The sequence below is a fragment of the Gopherus evgoodei genome, chromosome 16 (assembly GCF_007399415.2).
Source record: "Gopherus evgoodei ecotype Sinaloan lineage chromosome 16, rGopEvg1_v1.p, whole genome shotgun sequence".
Lineage (NCBI taxonomy): Eukaryota > Metazoa > Chordata > Testudines > Testudinidae > Gopherus > Gopherus evgoodei.
Window position 1 is genome coordinate 21422921 of NC_044337.1, and position 20899 is coordinate 21443819.

At 45.1% G+C, this 20899-nt stretch overlaps 1 pseudogene; it reads left to right on the forward strand.

Annotated features, from left to right (window-relative positions):
• Positions 1-13774: 13774 nt before the first annotated feature.
• The window catches only part of LOC115636205, a 162692-nt pseudogene continuing 155567 nt past the window's right edge, over positions 13775-20899 (forward strand).

Genomic DNA, 20899 nt, shown 5'->3' on the forward strand with positions numbered 1-20899 from the left:
ACAGCCCCTCTGTGACATGTTCATTGCCTGGCTCTTACACAGTAGCAGCTGGTAAAGGAATGCTGCACCACTGTGGGGTAGGTTGTAGGGGTTAAAACCCCCACATAATTGCATTTAAGATTTTCTCTGTGATTTCCCACCCACCCACCTTTCCCCCTACTGGGTTTAATAGTCATGATGATTAAGCAATTGCATGAACCTTTGCAAAATGGCTGTGAGGGTATTGTAGAAAAGTAATTGCAAAACAGCTGAAAGGCAAGGTCAAAGAAGAGGGCGTGCACAACCCGACAGGGGCATCTCCTGTAAGGCCTGGTCTACACTACACATTTAAACCGATTTTAGCAGCATTAAAACGATTTAACGCTGTACCCGTCCACACTATGAGGCCCTTTATATCGATATAAAGGGCTCTTTAAATCGGTTTCTGTACTCCTCCCCGACGAGAGGAGTAGCGCTAAAATCGGTATTACCATATCAGATTAGGGTTAGTGTGGCCACAAATCGACGGTATTGGCCTCTGGGCAGTATCCCACAGTGCACCATTGTGACCGCTCTGGACGGCAATCTGAACTCGGATGCAGTGGCCAGGTAAACAGGAAAAGCCCCGCAAAATTTTGATTTTCATTTCCTTTTTGCCCAGCGTGGAGCTCTGATCAGCACGGGTGGCAATGCAGTCCCAAATCCCAAAAGAGCTCCAGCATGGACCGTACGGGAGATGCTGGATCTGATCGCTGTATGGGGAAACAAATCTGTTCTATCAAAGCTCCATTACAGAAGACGAAATGCCAAAGCATTAAAAAAAAAAATCTGCAGGCTACACAGTGCTGCGTGACAAGCGTAACGGGAAGCCAGAGACTCAAACAGACGCTCATGGAGGGAGGGAGGGAGGGGGTACTGAGGACTCCAGCTATCCCACAGTCCCCAACAGTCTCCAAAAAGTATTTGCATTCTTGGCTGAGCTCCCAATGCCTGTAGGGTCAAACACATTGTCCGGCGTGGTTCAGGGAATAGCTCGTCAATTTACTCCTCCCCACCACGTGAAAGAAAAGGGAAATAAATTGTTTCTTGACTTCTTTCAATGTCTCTCTATGTCTACTGAATGCTGCTGGTAGACGCGATGCTGCAGCAGTGAAGAGCAGTATCCACACCTCTCCCCTGCCTGGTGGCAGACGGTGCAGCAGGACTGGTAGCCGTCCTTGTTATCAACCTGTGAGTGCTCCTGGCTGGCTTCTGGTGAGGCTGGCTGGGGGCGCCTGGGTGAAAATAGGAATGATTCTCGGTCATTCCCAGTAGATGGTACAGAACGGTTGGTAACCATCCTCATCATAGCAACTGGGGGCTGAGCTCCATCAGCCCCCTCCCTTTCTTGTGTAAAGAAAAGATTCTGTCCTGCCTGGACTGTCATAGCAGTGGCATACTGGGCTTCTCTCCCCCGCACCACTTAATGTCCTGCCTGGACTGTCATAGCACCGGAAGGCTGCCTCTCCCTCATTTTATCTCACTAACAAGTCACTGTTTCTTATTCTTGCATTCTTTATAACTTCATGACACAAATGGGGAGGACACTGCCACGGTAGTCCAGGAAGGTTGAGGGGGGAGGGAAGCAACGGGTGGGGTTGTTTCAGGGGCACGCCCCGTGAATGGCCTCTAGCTCATCATTTCTGCGGGATCTGACACGGAGCATCTGTGTTCTCTGATACACTGGTTCTCTAGTACACTTGCCCCATATTCTAGGCAGGACTGACTCTATTTTTAGAAACCATAAAGGAGGGATTGACTCGGGGAGTCATTCCCAGTTTTGCCTTTGCGCCCCTGGCCGATCTCAGCCAGGGGCACCCAAGATAGCAGCAGACAATACAGAAGGACAGATAACTGTCATCTCATTGCCAGTTTACACCGGCAGCAGACGGTACAGAACGACTGATAACCGTCTCTGCTATCATGCAAAAGCAAATGAATGCTGCTGTGTAGCGCTGGAATATCGCCTCTGTCCATGGCATCCAGTACACATACAGTGACTGTAAAAAAAAAAAGCTGAACGGGCTCCATGGTTGCCGTGCTATGGCGTCTGCCAGGGCAATCCAGGGAAAAAGGGCGTGAAATGATTGTCTGCCGTTGCTTTCCCAGAGGAAGGAATGACTCATGACATTTACCCAGAACCACCCGTGACAATGATTTTTGCCCCATCAGCCACTGGTCTCTCAACCCAGAATTCTAAGGGGTGGGGGACACTGCGGGAACTATGGGAAGCTACGGAATAGCTACCCACAGTGCAATGCTCCAGAAATCGACGCTAGCCTCGGACCATGGACGCACACCGCCGAATTAATGTGCTTAGTGTGGCCGTGTGCACTCAACTTTATACAATCTGTTTTATAAAACCGGTTTATGTAAAATCAGAATAATCCCATAGTGTAGACGTACCCTAAGAGAGCATTCTCGGATGAAAAGAACTGATAGTCTCAATCAAAATAAACCCTTCATCCTTGCAAAGGGAAACGTCCCATAGGGGGCGCAGGGAGAGTAAAAAATCAGTAATCTGGGTGGGAAAGGGGCAAAACTCCCCCAGGGAATATTCTCATTATTCTGCTTTTTGTGCCATCCAAGAAAGTGACAGATCTTAACTTGCTCTTGATGAGCTCTTCCTGTGTCTCTTTTGCAACCACTCTTGTGGTGAGGTTTTTAAAATCAGAACCGGGGGGGCGGGGTTCTTGATTAGGTGCAAAATCCTTGAAATCCTGCTCTAATAGAGAGAGGAACCTGAGACACTCTCTGAGATGTGCTGTTGGTGACAGGTAGACAAAGAGGCCATGGAGAGCTGTTGCAGGCACAAGGAGCAGTCAATGAGAGAGAACTGAATGAATTCTGAGAGGTACAGTGAGTGGAGGACTGGTGAGCCCACAGGCGCTGAAGGGGAAAGCTACCTGGAGAGGTAATTGCTGACAATGGAGACAGACTAGTTCATTTGGGTGGAGTGTGGACAGGTTTTGAGTACTGGGCTGGGTGGGTATGGGACTGAAGAGCATAAAAGTGAAACTTGCTTGGAAATGGCAAGTGCCCCCATTTTTCTGGGGTGCTATGCTGCTCCAGGGGTCATCTTTTGGATGAACCATAAAACCAAAATCCTGACCACTTCTGGTAATTAAAGTTCCCAGGACGTTTCTTGCTAGGATTCAAGTGTTAGATACACTCCAATGTGGCTAGTTATTTTTTTGCCTTCCTAAATTTCCTCTCTTCTTCAATTGAGTATAGAGGTGGTCTTCATTTCCTGTGCTAGGTGGTAATGCACTTTTGTGCACGGAAACAAGCGTCTGAAAAGTGCTTTGGAATCTGAAAAGGTGTTATCCATGTCAGATGGCTGGCCAAATCCTGCAGTCCTTACTGAGTCAGCGCTCCTAGTGGCCTGTAGAACTGGGTCCAATAGTCTGATTATTTTACTATTCCTTAACTAGAAAGAGCATAGGAAAAGTGACTGTGAAATCAAATGCAACAGACAACAAAGGGAGAGAACGACAGAGGTACATCCGAAAAAAAGGCTGTGTAGAACTATTTTGTATGAAATGAACTGGAAACATGAGAGGATTTCATCTCTCTCTCCTTTAGTGCCCAAGCAATGATGAAGCAACAAACAGAAAAGCCATTTTGAGATCTTTGCTTCTTGGTCTGGGGATGTCACATAAAGCGAATATGGAATAACGTAGCCCAAAAAGGCTACTGAAGTGAAGAACATCGTTGATCTGGAAGGACAACTGTCTGAATTCCTAAACAAAGAGAGAGGGATCTGCAGGAAATGGCAACTGGAGCAGAGAACAGCTCAGTGCAAGCAACGCAGCAGCCTATGAGGTTTCAGAACACATCTAATTCTAGGTGAGGTGGCATGTGCATAAATATTGTGTTGGATTTTTCCTCCATAAACAATGTGTGTTTGTATATGTATCTATAGAATTTGAATATGTAAAGCTATATTTCCTTTAATTAGCAAATTCTCTAGCTGTGTGCCCTACCTTGCAGGGGTCCAAGATTCCAGAGAGGGAAGAAATCTGGATGCAAGTTTTCTCTTCCAGTCCCACATCTGAGTTGCCAACTCAGCCACTACCCGAAATGCAAGGCCCTGAGTAAGATACTTGCATTGCTTGTATCTAAGGCCCATTTTGGATGATGTACGTGATCAGTCACAAACAAATCAGAAAACCTCTTATGAAGGATAGTAGCTCAAATCTACATGAATGAATGGTCTGCCCAGAGACCTGGGCACCTTGCTGCCAACTGGAGAAACAAAAACAATAATTAGCACTAACCCCATAACAGAAAACAAACAACATAGGAGGGAAGAGAAGATGAAATGGGAAGGGATTTATATAACATACCCTCCCACAGGGCTATTTCTCCCATAGTTGTTCCAGATGTATGAATTGGCTTGGCTGGACAGTTATTCTAGCCTGAACCTTCACCCAAAACTCAGATTGAACCTCTGCCTGACTTCAAAGAAACTTCAGTTAACTTTCTGTTTCCACTGTTGTATGGAAGCACCAAATGCCAGACACAGCTATTCTCATAGCTATTCCAGCCCAATGCAGGCAGGAAGTAACCAGCTTCTCTTCATCACGGAGCATGATCTCCAACCCAGTTCTGGGAGTCTCTTGTGGTTCTGGTAAGTATCTAAATGTATGGATGGGTGCCTCTGTGGACTGTGAATCTTCCCTTGCTATTTATTGTTCATGCTTTCATTAATATTATCCCATTACCTCAATGGCTTCTGTGTTTATCTAGTCATCCTATTGTCAAACAGCAGCTCATCCATTAGGGCTGTCTATCCCTCAAGCAAACATGAATTTGTTGCTGATGGATCCTGAGTGTGGTGAAAGCTGCTGCAGATTTTTCTCAATGGCTTCCTGTTCCAAGGAGATAAATGCAGAAAAATAGTTAGGAATCTCTAAAATCAACTAAGGTGAAATCTCAAGAGACAGCTTACTAAATTGTGCACAACTCTCTGCATGTTGCAAACCTTTTGTTATCTTTGCTCAGGAGTCCGTTTTGGTTTATTTTCCTCCCTTAAATTGCCACAAGGGCTCCGCCAGAGGCGTTCAAAGATATTTACGTCAGGATTGATGTGTACACTATCAAGAGATAACATTTCCCTCCAGCTGTCTTGGCTATAACTCTGCCCCCACAGCATTATTCATTTTCCCATCTTAGAGATGGAGCTTGTTTCTCCTCAGCTACATCCAACTGTTTTGTGGTATCCTGCACAGCATATATCTAATGTCCAGTCCTCCCAAAGCTGTAATGGCATTTCTCACTCACACTTTCCATGAGCCTTTATCTCTGAGGGATGGGGCTACCGGGAGAATTAGTACTTTGGCAGAGGAAGCTTGCCCAAAGCTTCTGATGAGGAAATTTGAGTCCCTGACAGAGGCTGGTACATGATCTCTCCTTGTTAGCTCTGTCTCTTGGTCTACCTGAAGTGCACATCTGAGGCTGAATCATTTCAGGGCCTTCTTTCTCTCCAGACTCAGAAGCTGAAGACGGTACGGAGAGGTAGGTGCCGTGTTCTGGGGGTGATAGATACAAAACCTCTCTGCTCCAGAGGGAATATTTATAAACTACATCTTGCACTGACTAGCAGAAGAAACCTCATAGAACATATAATGAGCAAGACATGCTAGACTCTGACTTCTTTCACACAGATGCAGCCGTGCTGTCTCTCCACTGCAGGGCTTCCTGCATTTCACTGACCCAATCAAACAAATGCCCCTCTGATGCCATCTTTCCAGGAGGAGATGGGCTTGTCTGTGTTCTAGGTGGAGTAATGTCACCTCCACCCCAGAAGAGGTTCTACCAAAGTGTCATCACCCAGCTCAGAGAAATCTAAGTCATGTTACCTTCATCCTCGTTTTTGTGCCTCACAGCTGTTGATTTAACAGTGTCATACTTTCCATCTCTCTAGCTGAAGGATCCATGCAGGACAGCTGCTCCTTTGACTATGCAATGCACATTCCAATCAGGGGACCCAGCTGCACAGATTTCATGGAGGGCTCAGGCACTGCATTGAACAGCCCATCAGCCACAATGGAGGACCCTGGAGAGCCCTTGATGAGTAACTGTTCCTTAGACACATATGGTCACATTCATGCACCTAACTCTAAGAGTGAGCACTGCCAGGCTCAGACGTTTTGCTGTATGGAGAGACTCAGCAAGCCCTTGCCTCTAAGACTAGGGCTTTCCAAAATTCCTAGGTGTACCTGATCCCAAACATGTGTCTAAGCTGCCATCAGTTCCCGTTGAGGCAGCAGGACTCTTCCCCCAGCTAAAGCAACCACAGGCACTGTGTCTCCCAATTTGTCCCTGAGTCATGATCCAAACACTTACAACAGTCAGTGATCAGGAAGGAGTCCAGCCAAAGTGGGGCTGTGGTGTGAGATTTGGGGTGGGAGGGGATCACTCTTGTGCCTCTCACCCAGTAAGATCAGCAGCGTCTTACTGGGAGGAGGCCCTTGCTGTCACCTATGGCTTTGAGAAGTTGCCAGGTGATGTCAATGCTTTTGCCCACTCAGTTCGGGGAACCATATAGGCTGCTTTCTCTGTGGATTGTTATGCAGCCCTTACAAAAGAGAAAGCTATGATGACACCCCCAGTAACCTTGGCAAAGTGTTTTGTTAAGTAGTTCTGTGCTTCACTGGGTTTTCAGCTCATATGCATTCATCACTCCCTCCTACGTATGAATTTACATTTCTAAGCAAGACTGTGCGGTGGCGGGCAGCAGTAGCATCATGCTGATCTTTTACACTGGGTAATGATTGAATCAAACACCAGGCAAAGAACTGTACTGCGCTCTCACTACAGAAGGGAAGAACCAAACCAGAGGCTTTTCCTCACTCCTTTCTCCTGGTCACGCAGCCTGATATTTTCTCCGTGTTTTCAATAATGGCGAGCTCTCCATTCGTGCCCCTTTCCCCACACATGCTCTGACTAGGCATGGAGTGGCACACTGAGAACAGACTGGCAGCACTCGGTGTCCGTGCATATGCTAACACCTCACGTGCAATTGCAGCCCAGTTCTCCATGTGGGATTCTTACTGTAGCTGGTCTCAAGGAAGGGCACTTAGTTACCTGCTTCAGCAGAAGCATCTGGCTGACATTACTGTTACCATAGGGAAGACTCACGCCTGGGTAATGGGGCTGAATTCATTATTGCTGGCAAGTGTGTTGGAATCCTTACCTGGCTGGTGCAATACACTTCACTTTGTTAATGCCATTCTAGTTGGAGTGCTGTCTCCATAATAGTGCATCTTGTGGCATAGGAATACCTGTTCTAGTCACATAATTGAGCTGAAACAACAGAACCACAGCCCCAGTTACTCTTCTGTTATAAATATAGGTTGAGAGATTCCAGAAACAAGAAACAATATTTAAATAATGCAGCTTTTAATCTATCATCTGGAGACCATAGTAAAAGACCCTCTCTCATTATACACTTATGCTGTACCCAGTGTACACTGCACTTAGAAGTGTCTAGTGATTAAAGCACAGGGACTGGGAGTCAAGATTCCTGGCTCTGAAATTAAGGTCGTGTGTGTGACCTTGGACAACTCACTTCACTTTTGTGCCTCAGTTTCCTAACTGAAATGGGGATATTTACCCAGCATGCAGGAGTTTTGCAAGGCTTAATTCATGCTTGTAACACATTGTGGGGTCCTTGGATTATTAATTAAACGTGTGTACCTCATAATAGCAGAATGATTAGTTATCAGGTGAAATATAAAACTACCAACACCTACCTTGAGGTGTCTGTTCATGTCTGGAGGAGGAGAGGCTGTCACCAGAGCCCTGGTGCCTCTACATGTTTGTACATACACATGTTCCCTGGTAACCTTTTCCTGTAGCTCTTATAAGAGGCAGGCAATAAAGAAAAGGATATTCGCATAAAACTTACCATATTTTGTGTCACAGATCTACCTGCTAAAAGTGATCGTTAGGGACTCTACATAATATATTGAGCACTGGACCAAATTAATCCCAGCTGTAAATCCACTGAGTGCAAAGGAATTCTACTGGGGTCGGTTTGGTCCCCTATTAGTAATATGCTACATTACACTTACAATACACAGTGCTTCTCAGCCGTAGAGCTCAAAGCACCATACCAAGAGGAACAAGCGCTGTTATCCTCACGTGACTGATTAGGAAACTGAGCCACGGAGGTGACGTGACTGGCGAGTCAGTGGAAACCCATCTCTCTTGATTCCTAGTGCCAGGGCCTTGGTGTGAAATGATGACTAGGGAGAGCAGTGACTTGTCAGTTAATGAAGGTGTCTGCCTCTGTTATGGCGAGAAATGTGAGTTAACCAGTAAGTGACTACACATTCCTTCTTATAAATCAGTTACGGGAAACTGCCTTATGCTCAAATGCGACTGGACTCCAGTACAAAAAAGGGTGAAAAACTCCATGCAGACATTAGGTGATTATATCTCATTTCCTTCATTCAGTCACTCTGTCTCAAACTGGCCTTCTAGGGAAGGGAACAGATACTCTGATTAGACCTAGCCGGAATACATTTAATTTCTATTTCTTTCCAATGGTTTAAAAACTACTTCCCTGCACAGTCAGCTAACCAAACTCCAGGCTGAATGTTGTATGGAATCTCCTAGGTATTCTGGAGAATATGCTAACTAGGCCTCTGTTCTCAAACTCATTAGTACCATGCAGGGCCGGCTCTAGCCATTTTGCCACCCCAAGCATGGCAGCATGCCGCGGAGGGCCCTCTGCTGCTCGCCTGTCCCGCGGCTCCGGTGGATCTCCCACAGACATGGTTGCGGAGGGTCCGCTGGTCCCACGGCTCCGGTGGACCTCCTGCAGAGCACCCCCCGCAGCATGCCGCCCCAAGCAAATGCTTGGCTTGTTGGGGCCTGGAGCCAGCCCTGGTACCATGTGTGTGGCTCCTTTCCTAGCATTCAGTCCAGAAAAAACTCTGACTGTGTAAGCTAGTTGACTGTGTGAAAATCACTTCTCTTCTTCATTTTTGCAGTTTCTCCATCCACTGCCTGAGTAATTAATCTCCCTCGTGATCAAAGTCCCAGCCTTCCAACTGGCACCTTATCTTCAAAATCATGGCATGAGCTAGTTTTCCTAACTGCCCTAGGTCTTTAGCCATGCTTTAAATTAAGAGCACCTGACAACTGCTCCAAACTGTCTGCTGCATTGGCCAAAATATTGACATCATTCCTCTTGGCAGATAGAGGATTAACCCTTGCTAGGACCACCGCTAGGGAGGAGTAAAATGAAAATGAACTCAGTTCTCAAATAGAACTTTGCTGGTGTCTAGATAACCATTACTTTTCACTGTCCCCTCTCTGCATTGCCATTCTCTGGATCGCAGTGAAAACAATGACATATGGTGACCGAGATTCTATTCAAGATACTTCAGGCCTTGCCAGAAGTGGGAAATACTATTAATAACATAAATTTCCTCACAGTGCTGCTTGGAGAGGATCAGCTAAGCGCCTAACTTTTAGGGTATGTCCATACAAACAACTAGACTGCAGCAAGCTGGTGTGTGAATGCACCCTGCACTAGCCTGCTATGCTCTAACTGTCCCTGTGGACTCAAGGCAGAGGGAGAGATTAGATTTTACAGGGGAGAGCGCTCCAGTAAAACATAACATATGTGACCATTTTTCACACACCAGGGTTAATCCTGCTCTCATTGGTTTCAACTGGAGCAGGGCTGAGCCTGTTTTTCTACTTTAAACAAAGGGATGGGAACAGTTTCTTGGTCTTGGCCAATCCTGTGCTCACAGTTTTCATTGATTCAGGCTGTGCAGCAGTGCCCAGATTGGCTGCCATGCTCTTTGATGTCTACTAACCTCTAGCTACAAGTACATGGGCTGCCTTTGGCATTCAAGCTGCTGTGAAAGCATAGAGCGGTCAGGCCCTTAATCAACAGCCAAGGGGCCTTTCTCCTAGAGAGGTTTGGTCAGTAGGTGTCAGGGCCAAAACTACTCCAGAAATTGATCTCCTGAAGTCATGGTGTCTATTACCATGGTGCCAACTCAGCTACCTCAGGAATCCATATCACTCTATTGTCAGACAAGTTCACAGGCTTCCCATTCATTCAAGGATCCAGTTCAAAATCATCCTCCTTGTCTTTGCTCTTCCTTTCTATGCTCCATGAACTAACCTAGAACTAGCTTCCTCTCTGTATATTCCTATGCAACTTTGTCACGGTTGGTTCAATCCCATGCAACTTTGTCACGGTGAGTGCAAGAGTCTTCTCTCCATCTGCTGCCATTTGGTAGCCTTCCTGTATCCCTCTGCCTCATGATGTATGAAAGCAAATGGAAGGATCAGCTAAAATCATCTCCCTTCACTTGACCGTGTAAGTTGTTGCTGCCTCTCTCCTAAAAGTTATTGTTTAGTTCTGCAAAACCTGTTGGGGTGATGTGAATGCAAAACACTCTGCCAAGTAAAGCTGCATTGTATGTGACATTTTCCTGGCTGACCAGACCCACTGTGACTACACGGGCAATTGAGAGTGCGACTCCAGGTTCTGCTGCCAGCTCCCAGGCGCTGAGCTCCATGGGAGAGAAGAGACAGGGCATTGCAAGGCTGAATAACTTTTGGATTCTGATCCTAGGCAGCAGGGCTGGGAAAGCCCCATGGAAACTTCACAGCCAAAACTGCATAAATCATGCTTTGCTGTAGAGTGGGGCCCTAGATAATAAAAAGCTTTATTGGGAAATTTCCTCCATGCAGTTAAAGTATCAGGAGATTTTTTTGAATTCGCATCCTTGTCAGAATATCTTGTATCTGTTCGGTTCAAAGCAGGAGTTCGGTGGCTGCTGTGAGGTTGGATTTTGGGGGGCTCACCGTTGTCTCTGGTACAGTACTTTGCTGCTCATGCAGTTTAGGGGAGAGGGGGTAGCATGTGGCAGCTGCATTCCTGGAACCTGGGCTAGGTGTAAGGCGAGCATTTGGCTCTGCTCCATTGTGTTGTTTTCTCAATTACAGTGTAAGGAGTGGGCATTACCCCTGCTTCAGGTAGTTATAGAGGAGAGATGAATCCAAGCTGTGAAGTCCTGATCTTCCCTTACCCAAATTCGGGGGGGAAAGGAGGTGAATCCAGGGGTTTGGTTCAGTCTCAGTTCTGTAATACAGCAAGGAAACTCATCATTAACTAAAGGCTCCAGTTCTGCCTTCATTGCCTTGGCACCTGTCAGCCCTTTCGGTCTTAAATCTCAGTCTGTAGGCTTGGGTCTGGTTTATTCCTGCCTCACTGCAGTGAGAGCAGGGTCTGGGCATGTCCCTTCACGAAGAGAACAAAATATCTAATGTGTCTCCGAAAAGCAATCACGTGCACTGTGCATCAGCACTGCTGCACCATGGAGGATCTCGGAGTGGGAGTCGTTCCTCTCACTGAGCTACGGGTCTGCTCAAGTGCTGCTTAGGGACTGTGTGAGCTCCGGGACAGTGTTTGTCATGATGGTCTGAAGAAGAGAGGATTTCAAACTGTGACTGTTGTGGGGCTGGACAGAATGTGCTGGTGATTGATGTAGGGACTGGGGGGGCTGGGACGGGGGGGGTGCTGTCTGTCTGCAGACACTGGTTAAGGAGAGATGGGAACTCCATGGATCCCCAAGCCTCTCCAACCCCTTCCCCAACCAGCCTCAGGATTTGTCAGGGCAGCATGGAGAGAGCCAACAGATGTGTCAGTTGAATTAATACCCCTCTTCTGTCATGGGTCTGCAGGCCAGGATTGGGTCCTGACAACACACAGCAGGTAGAGGAGAGTTAAGAGGCAGAGTGGCATGTTCCCATAGGTGCAGGGATACTTTCCAGAGGATGTGGGCTGGGGGAAGGTGGAGAGAGGGAGGTTGCGTGGTCTACATCAGTGAGTGGGAGAAGTAGAAAAGAACAGTAAGGAAGGAAGCTGTGAGGAGCGTAGGGATTGTGGGAAGTTGGAGCGAGAATATAGGATTTGCAGTAACATTATTTAGACCAAGGCAGAGATCATTAGTTAATAGAGGCCATATGCTTTGTGAAGCTTATCAGCAAAATAAGTGGGAATGTGAGGGGAGTTTTTGCTAATATGGCATAAGACATGAGAACAGCAATGAAATGCTTCTCTGCAGGGTACAATTACAGTACAGTCACACCAACCTAGTGCATACAGAGCCGTGTGTTTTTCTCCCTTCAGCCAGCCATTCATTTGTCCGCCTACAGCACCCAGCACTAGGACTCAATAGCTCGGAAGAACTGGTTATATGATTATACAGCAGGTGCCACTGAGGATTGCACCCCGCAGAAGCATTCAAACTTAGGGAGCCCACAGTATTTATCCAGTTTCAGAGTGTCACAGCTACAGCCTTACCTATTCCCAAGGGCACTAAATCAACTATAGACATGTAGAGAGATCCTTGCCTTAGATGTAGGCAGAAGCATTAAAACAAGAGGAGGCAGGATTTGCTTGATGTCTCAGAGGGAGTTTGATTTCTGGGATCCAAGTAAAAGGGACCCTGAAACTCTGGGATTGCAGAATTGCCCCAGGTCCAATCGCTGCAGGATCCATTGGCTGAAATGCCAGTGAAGTTTGGGCAGCATGAAAGTAGCTCTCTGCCAAGCAGCTTGGTACACACACATTGATTTTTTTATGTTAACGTTGTTTTTCAGAGGAGGTCGTCGCGGCCAATGAACCATTTGTAACTCCCAAACAGACACCAGGGTCCACGTAGTCCTTGTACCAAAATAAAAATACTTTGCATTTTCCCTGGCATCATTCATCCAAAGAGCTTGAAGCACTTTACCAACATAACTGTTGAAACTTCCCAGTGTCCTTGTGAGATAGGAGTTACAGTACCCATGTTACTGATTGCCTCGCTGTGCCTCAGTTTTCCAGTGTGAAATGTCTGAGGTCTCACAGTGGCTCATTGGTACAGCCAGTATCAGAACGCAGGAGTTCTGACTCCTAGTCCTGCGATCTAACCATTAGACAACATTGCCTCAGTTGAGACAGGCTGCAGTTGCACTGGACTGGCCTGCTGCATGATTTGAGCATAGCTGCTGCTCACTTCTAGTCCTGTTTGCATTTGGCTCGTTGACGAGCCAATTTAGGAGTGGCTGCTGGCTTGCCAAGGGAGGTGAATATAGGTCACTGTAGAAGGTCCCTGCTGCAGCGTGTAGCAACTGCCCAGTGCTGTCATTGAGTTTCCTCCCTGCTCGACAGTGGCTGCTCTATTCAGTCTGCAAACAACCTCCTTCCTTTCCAAGACACCGCATGGACACGGGGGAACAGCAGAGTCAGGGAGCAAGCTAGTGCTGGATGAAATCCAGCATTCCAGAAGATTGGAGTGGGGCACTCAGTTTGTGTTTGAGTGGCAGGGGCTGTGCGCTGGCATTCCTCAAACCCCGCAGACCTTTCCTGTGGGTTTTGGTGTGATTCTCTGCCGCACATACAGTCCTGTAGCAAACCTCACTGATTTTTATTGTATCAGTCGTTTTCTTTTTGCAGCAACATGAATTGGACAATGCTTGCAGGTCCTGGTCTGAACGTGCTTCACTCTCTGCCAGTTCCGCCTAGTGATGCTGCTTTAACTTAGTCCTAGGTGGGGAGGGAGGGAGGAGAAAAAGGTTACTGCTACTTTAAATATAATGCATTAAGAGAATGCTGGAAAGGGGCCTGCATGCTGTAATACTCAGCCATCTAGTTGGAAAAGCAGCCAGATGTAATACAAAAGAAGAAACACAGCCTCTTATGGATGCAGCACTAATTCATAAATCAGGTGAATCAGCTTAGGCAACTGCTGTGTTTTTATGCCTCTGCTGCATGGAGAACTGCATGTTGGATGCTTTTATTTGAAGTAATGGAGCCAGATAATCCCCTGGACCAAGACAACTCCAATGGTAAGGAGTAGAAAACATACAAAAGAAAAGGGAGGAAGAGTGTCTGAGATACAGATCCTACTTCAGGCAGAGGGTTAAGCATGTGTTTTTTACTATCGTCTGCATGGATCAGGTGGAGAGGATGGGGTAATGTGCTTCACTTTATCTTAGAAATCTCTGTTTATGGAGAGGAAATGTTGGAGATAAACATACAGTCTGCTAAAAAGTGCAGGGTACTGTAAGAAGCAATAGATCAAGCATAATCAGTACTTTTTCTTATCAGCCTGTCTCCTAGACACTTTGCATATAGAAGAGGAACTTACACACTACATTATGCAGTTTGGAGAATTTTTGCCAATAAGAAAAGAATGCAACTTTGTACGTTCTGTTCTGTCAAACGGAGCATTCACAAACTCTATCTGCAGGAAGCTTTGCGAGAGGTAGTGCAGTGGGTAATTTAGTTAGGAAGATAAATTTAGATGGAAACCAGAGGAATTTACCCTGGAATTAAAGTCTATGGTTAAAACTGCAACCGTTCCCTGAATTTATAGCATCCCATATGCTGCGTGGTATTGTGACTGGTACCTTGGAAAGCAGATGATCTGCATAAAATTGGTGTGAAGTTGTTTGCCACTGCAAACCATTTTTCTCCTTTTAATAGAATGGATGTGTTGCTTTGAGCGCTACAGTTTGTTTGCCATTTTTTAAAGTGTTTTTAAGATGGTGATTTTAGAATAAATTCATTTCTGGCTTTTTAATGTGCATTTGGTACCTTTCTGGATACACTTTGAACCCTTCACTCCCTGCTTTTTGCAAAAATATGATTCAAAGGCTAATTGCAGATTTTCCGTGATGTGCTCCCTGGGGAAAAATGAGTCCTCAGGTGAGATCCAGCTGCAGTATTAATACCACAGTGGGCCTACAATACTGTGGAAGGAATGTAGTTAAGGGAATGAGGTAATATTTAAACTATGTGAGCAGTCGGCTGGCCAGATTTGGGTGGGCAATGGTGCTTTATTTGGGGCTCTGTGCCACACTGAAGTTGGCTGGTCTAAAATAGTCAGAAACTGACAACAGGGATGTTTCAAGTAGGGTGACCAGATGTTCCAATTTTATAGGGACAGTCCTGATTTTTCTTATATAGGCACCTATTACCCTCCACCCCCAGTACCAATTTTTCACGTTTGCTGTCTGGTCACCCTAGTTTGAAGTGATGATAATTGCACTTAAAGATTAAAAGAGAGAATCATGCTTTTTCCTTTTGGTATTTTAGACTCCTTCTTTTCCCCTGACTGAGACTCCGTGGTTGCAGAGGTACAACACCTTATTAAACTTTACTTTCTCCCTTTGGGACATAGAACTGAATTCAAGTTTCCTTCCTTACAGTGGGGAGTTTGAAGATGATAGAAGTAATACTGCATATTTTGGTCTGTTACTGAAAGTACCATAAGTCTTGCCTTTCCCAACGTTGGAATCTGGGCTTCAAAAACCGCAAAGAGAATGCCCCTAATTCTACAGGAAATATGACTTCAGCTCTGTTTTTTCAGATAATGTCAAATATGAATTTCTTACATAATAGCTCCCTAAATATAGAATGAATATATTAAGATGAACAATATTCTCATTTTTCTCTCCGGAGACGTGTGAAGTGTTTTTGTCAAGTTTTGAAGAAAATTGTTTTGCTACAGAATATTTGAACAAGGAAGCAGACACAGGGAAGTGTTCACAAATTGACGAATTAGGGACTGTTAAGCATTCATGGCACCATACAAGAATGCCTCCAGAGAGAATCCTAGACTGCCAAAAAAAAAATTACCCACTTCTTTTGCTTAAATTATTTCCAGTTACTGTGACTTAAACTGTCCTGGCTGTAGGGTAAAGCCAGTGGGGTAAGCCATGGTCTCGGTTATGAGGTCAGGGATAGGAGATCTTGCATTGCTGGTTTCCCGAGCTGTGGGAGTGACACACAAACTACTTACCAGGACTTATGGGGTAGTTAGTTACTGTGACATACCAGGCATTACTCTGCACGAACTCCATCAATAGCGACTCCTCAAAGTGCTGCCAGCAGAGTGCTCGGGAAAAAAGATTTCTCTCCTTTGAGAATTTTTTCTTGTAGCAATAACTCTTGGAAAGGCTCCTTTGTCCCTTTCATTCTCCAAAACCAACTGAGCTGCTATAAATTTACTCAGACTCTGAAAACGAATGTGTTCCCCTTGTCATCTGACACTTAATACCTCAGGAAGCACTCATAACTTAGACCCGTCTCTGCCTCTCTCCAGTAAAGACGTCTCTTTTGTCACCAAGAATGTTAATGGAAAGCCTTTTCATCCCTGGAAGAAGAGAAGCTGTTTTACTATTTTTGAACCACCTGGTGGTCTTTATCAGACAAGTGTTAACCGTCTAGAGCACTTTAGAATTCCAGGTGAAGTCAAAATCACTTCATGATTTAGTCATTTGTTTCCTGCCCAATAAATGGATCGTTAATGGTGAGAAAAGTCAATCTGAAGAATACATAGGCAAAATATCTTCTTGACTTGATCTTTCTTTCCTGCAGCCTTGTCATTCCCTGGCAGTGCCAGGGTGAGTTAATTTAGTTAAGCTGCCTGGATGGGATTGTTCAGCATTGAGGAGTCTGTTCTCTCCTTCCTGTCCCACAAATCAGAGCTGCTTTGGAACAAATTAGGCTACTGGCTTCTCAATGAAGAGTCATTACAGGTGTGTCGTTCCTTGTAATTGAAACTCCTGAGAAGGGATGGTCCATTGTGATAATGCTGTCAGAAAGGAGTGTGTCAAGCTGCGGCAGCATAAGAAACTGAGTGGAATAAAACAGAAACTAGTGAGTGACCCAAGTTAATTCCTTCTGAATTTCCTCTACTGTTCTCCATTCAGCTGTAGGACTTGCTGTACTTTGAACATATGGTTGATACCATCCCTGTGGTTTGTGTAGAGGGTCACAGAGTGCTGTAACATGTTTCTTACGCTAGCGTCCGAAGTCCTAGCCGTGAGGCTAGGTGATCTGAAAGTGCAGGTCTCTGAAAAACACACTCATGCCACACACACATGCCTTTTCTCTCTGGAACTTGGGAACCTCAAGGAGGATTTTGTTGTTGCCATTTGATGTTGGTTGCTAATTCTAGCTTTTAAACATACTGAAATGGTTTTGTGCTTCTAGTGCAAAGAACTCTGCTTGGAACACATGTTGCCCTAGGAATGTGCTGATTCTGAAACCATAACCCTAAATTGTCTGTTTGCCAGAGATGGCAGGTCAGTGTTGCAGCTCCCTCTCTCGGGCTGCAGTCATTTGCAGCTACAGAAGAGATTGGCTGCCTGCAGCTACACTCATGAGTTGCTGAAGACTTCTGTATGTTATAGCTATGCCATTGTTTGCAAAGTATCTGAACCTTGTACATTCATTGCAGCTTCTGATTCTGTGGGTAACAGTTTATGAGGCTACACTGGTCTCATCTCTCTGAATTTGGTGTCTTGTGAGTCTTGGCAGTATTTCTTTGTGTGTTACTAGTTCAGTTTTAAAATACATTAAAATGTAGTAGTAAAAATATGTAATTATGAACAGCCTTGTGGGCAAAATTCAGCCATTGGATTCAGTGGAATAATACCCACTTACAACCTGGGTGAATATGGCCCATAGACTTAAATATAAGCCCACAAAGCCTGGAAAGTCAGACTACAACAACCACTGTTCCTAGGTATTGAAGCACGTACTATCTATTGCTTTTCTTAGCCCACTGAAATACACACACACCGGGGCGTACTACATGACTAACAGCCTTGACTGAACTTTTCTGCTATTCTTAACTTAACTTATACTCTTCAAAACTCTATAGGGCCGTCATGTATTCCCATCCCAGGTGACACTCAGTGATCCTTTAGTAGAGCTGGATGTGGGCCCAAAGACTGGAAAAGCAGACATTGCTGCTGGTCAGGACCGATGTGAAAACCTGTGAAGGGCTGGAATAGCAGGGAATCCGGGATACTGTAGGTGAAGATTGAGATGCCTTTGGCAGAGCTGAGTGGGGGATTGAGACTGGAACAGGAGGAGGTGTTGCGCTTTAATGCTGACGTGTATTTGGCAGAGCATTGGATTTGGGGGATCTTACCCAATGTCTCCTACCCAGTGCCAGATGCAAGCCAGCACTCCTGGCCCTTCAACTTTGTGGCCGCTGAACTTACTTGTCCATTTTAGAAAAGGTAAATGTGTTATTGACTCCGACTTGATCTTCTGCTGGAGGTGATTGATTTGGAGAGCTGGAGTGAGCTGCCAGTGAAGTGAGCACATGTGAGAGTGAAAGGAGGATGGATTGTTCCGACCTAAAGCAGCCCTTTTAAAGAGTGTGTGCGAGGATGGCAGAGCAGCAGGTGGGCCCAGGGGAACTTTCTGCTGATGGGCTTCCAAGGATGGAGCAGAGAGGAAGTGAGCAGAACTGAGGATTTCCCCCCCAAATCGCACTGTCAAGCATCTGAGAGTGAGGGAGAAAGAAAGCGGGACCAACACACTCATCCCCAGAACAAACCTTTAAGCCCACACTGAATTTTGTTCTGTGTGGTGGTGGGGGAAAGTGATAAATGTTGACAGAGTAAACTCCTTCTCATCTACCAGCAATAGAGAATTTGCAAGCTCCAAAATAGCTTGTTTAATTTGTATCACTGTGATGAGCTAAACTCATTCTGGAGCAATCTTCCTCAGTTCTACATTTCCTGGCTCTGGGGAAATTGCATGCAGCCTCTAAATATTATGGTTTTTGTGTTGTCTGGATGTGCTAGTTGTGCCATTTCCTGTAGGGGCTGCCATCCTGGGATGTTGCATAGGGCAGCAACATTATTTTTATTATTGTTATAGAACATTTGTTTATAGCACCCTGAATGTGGATGATGGTTTTCAGAGAGAACGAAGAAACGGCTCCTGCTCTGAGGAGTAGGTAAGTTAGGTTAGATTTAGATACGACATAGCGAGAAAAGCCATTAGATAGAGGGGAGGGAAAGACTACACAGAATAAGGTTGTGAGTTAGTTTTTATACAGAGCACCTTCATGTTTGGTCCTTTGTTGTTTGTTTCTTTCTTTCTAAATAATGAGCTGGGAGCCTGGCATTGTCAGAGAATGTGGGAGAAAAGTTGGAGTTAGAAATTGGATTTGAGGGAGGTTGCACAGTCCATGGGATCTATTAACAACTGTGCTGTAATTCTCTACAGGTGGCACAGTATTCAACTTTGTTCTGCATGAAAGTTGGTTTGTTGTTATAGGGTTGCTTGTGGGCACTGGACTGTGCATGCTGGTTTCTTATGGAGGCTTGTTAGCAAATGCAAGGCTGCTGGCTAAGATTTTTTAAAAGGGGATAAAAGCACTGAAATATTGTTCATGGGCAAAACCCCATGTCCAGGACCGTATGCTCTTTTCAAAATGCTATAAGAAAACATAGTTATGTAAAATTTGGGGCTTCTAATCTTTGACAGTGTCCTTTGAACATGACCTATATAATGAAAGCTTAGGGCTCAGCTTTTGTGTATAATGGACATTGGAAAGAAAGATTCTTAGGAGCTAAATCCCTTTCTTAGATATTTTTAGAAGTTCAGTTCTCAGTATTAACTACAGGGCTGAGAGAAAAATGGGTAAAAGAAATGAGGGATGGCAGCTGAAAGAATAAGCATGTTACACTAATATTGAGTGATTAAATAGTGCTGTATTGTCACTCGACACAGATCATTAACAATTGATCCCCCTCTTCCATTTATAATCTTTGCTTCTGTTTGTTTGCAGTGGACTCTTTTTTGCATAAAACATTAAATATTGCAGGAGAGATTTACTGAAGGTATTTCTGGGAAAATTTGTTATCGAAGTGCATGGTTTGCTGATGTTCCATTATCAAAAGCAGTACAAGATTTAGCTGTGTTTTTCTTTAAACTATTCAAACATTATAACATCTACGGGTTCATACTTTCAAGGCCGAGGCAAGCCGAGAACAATGAAGAGTTGAGACAGTTATGCACAGTTTCCTTCTGTTCAGGTTCTAATACCATGTACATCATCTGTTGCCTCTGAGTACTGGGAGAGGTAAAGAATCATATGCATGAGGGTAGGAGAACTGAAGCAGAGGAATTGAAGACACAGTTTAATACTCAGAAGACAAATGAGCAGAGATGCCTGGATGGAGGTAGATTAGTGTTATGTGCAGAAGCGGAACTGTTATGTTTTGGGAAGCATGTTTTTTGTGATACAACCATCATTTAGGAGAGAGAGAGCTGTAACCATATTACTTCACCTGGCCACAGCCCCAAATAGGACCATCTGTAGTGTCCCAGTGTATTGGTTCCTTCTTAATTTAAGGCCCAATCCTACAAAAAGTCTTAGTGACCCTAACTTCCCTCCAAGAGAATGGGAGACAAAGGTCCTCAGTGCCCACAGGATCAGGCTCCTCCAGGCACTAAAACACAGCAGTAAGCAAGGTAACTGTTCTACCAAGCAACTCTGCATGGCTGTGAGATCTTTGGATGAAAGCAATATCAATAGATTATCATCATCAACTTGACGTGTCTGGAGAGGAAATACATGTGAAAAAAGCCTGGCTTATGGCAGGCTGCACTCGGGCAAGATTGAAAGGGTTAAAAAAAATTCCCATGGAAAAGGATTCTAAATCCTGAAGAGGCCAGTCCAAGAGAGATGCTGGGTTTTTGCTGACAGAAAAGTTTGGTGACAAATTTAAATGCCATCACCATGTCCTGGCTGGGGGAAAGTTTGTGATTGTCTGAAATAGCTGCAGCCTAGCCACTACGGGTGTGTGTTTCTGGACTAATACTAGCCCGCTGTCCTACACTGCTTGCTGAGCAGCCAACAAGTTAACAGGTCAGTTTGGACTTACTCCAAAGAAAAGAACCAGGTATGTGGCAAATAATAGAGGCCAGTCAATGTTTTGGGAGAGCAATTGTAAGTAATTGGTCTGAAATGTCTGTGAGTGTATGAAAAGTAGAACAAAATCCAAGGCATTTCAGAAAGACAGGAGGATGTAATTG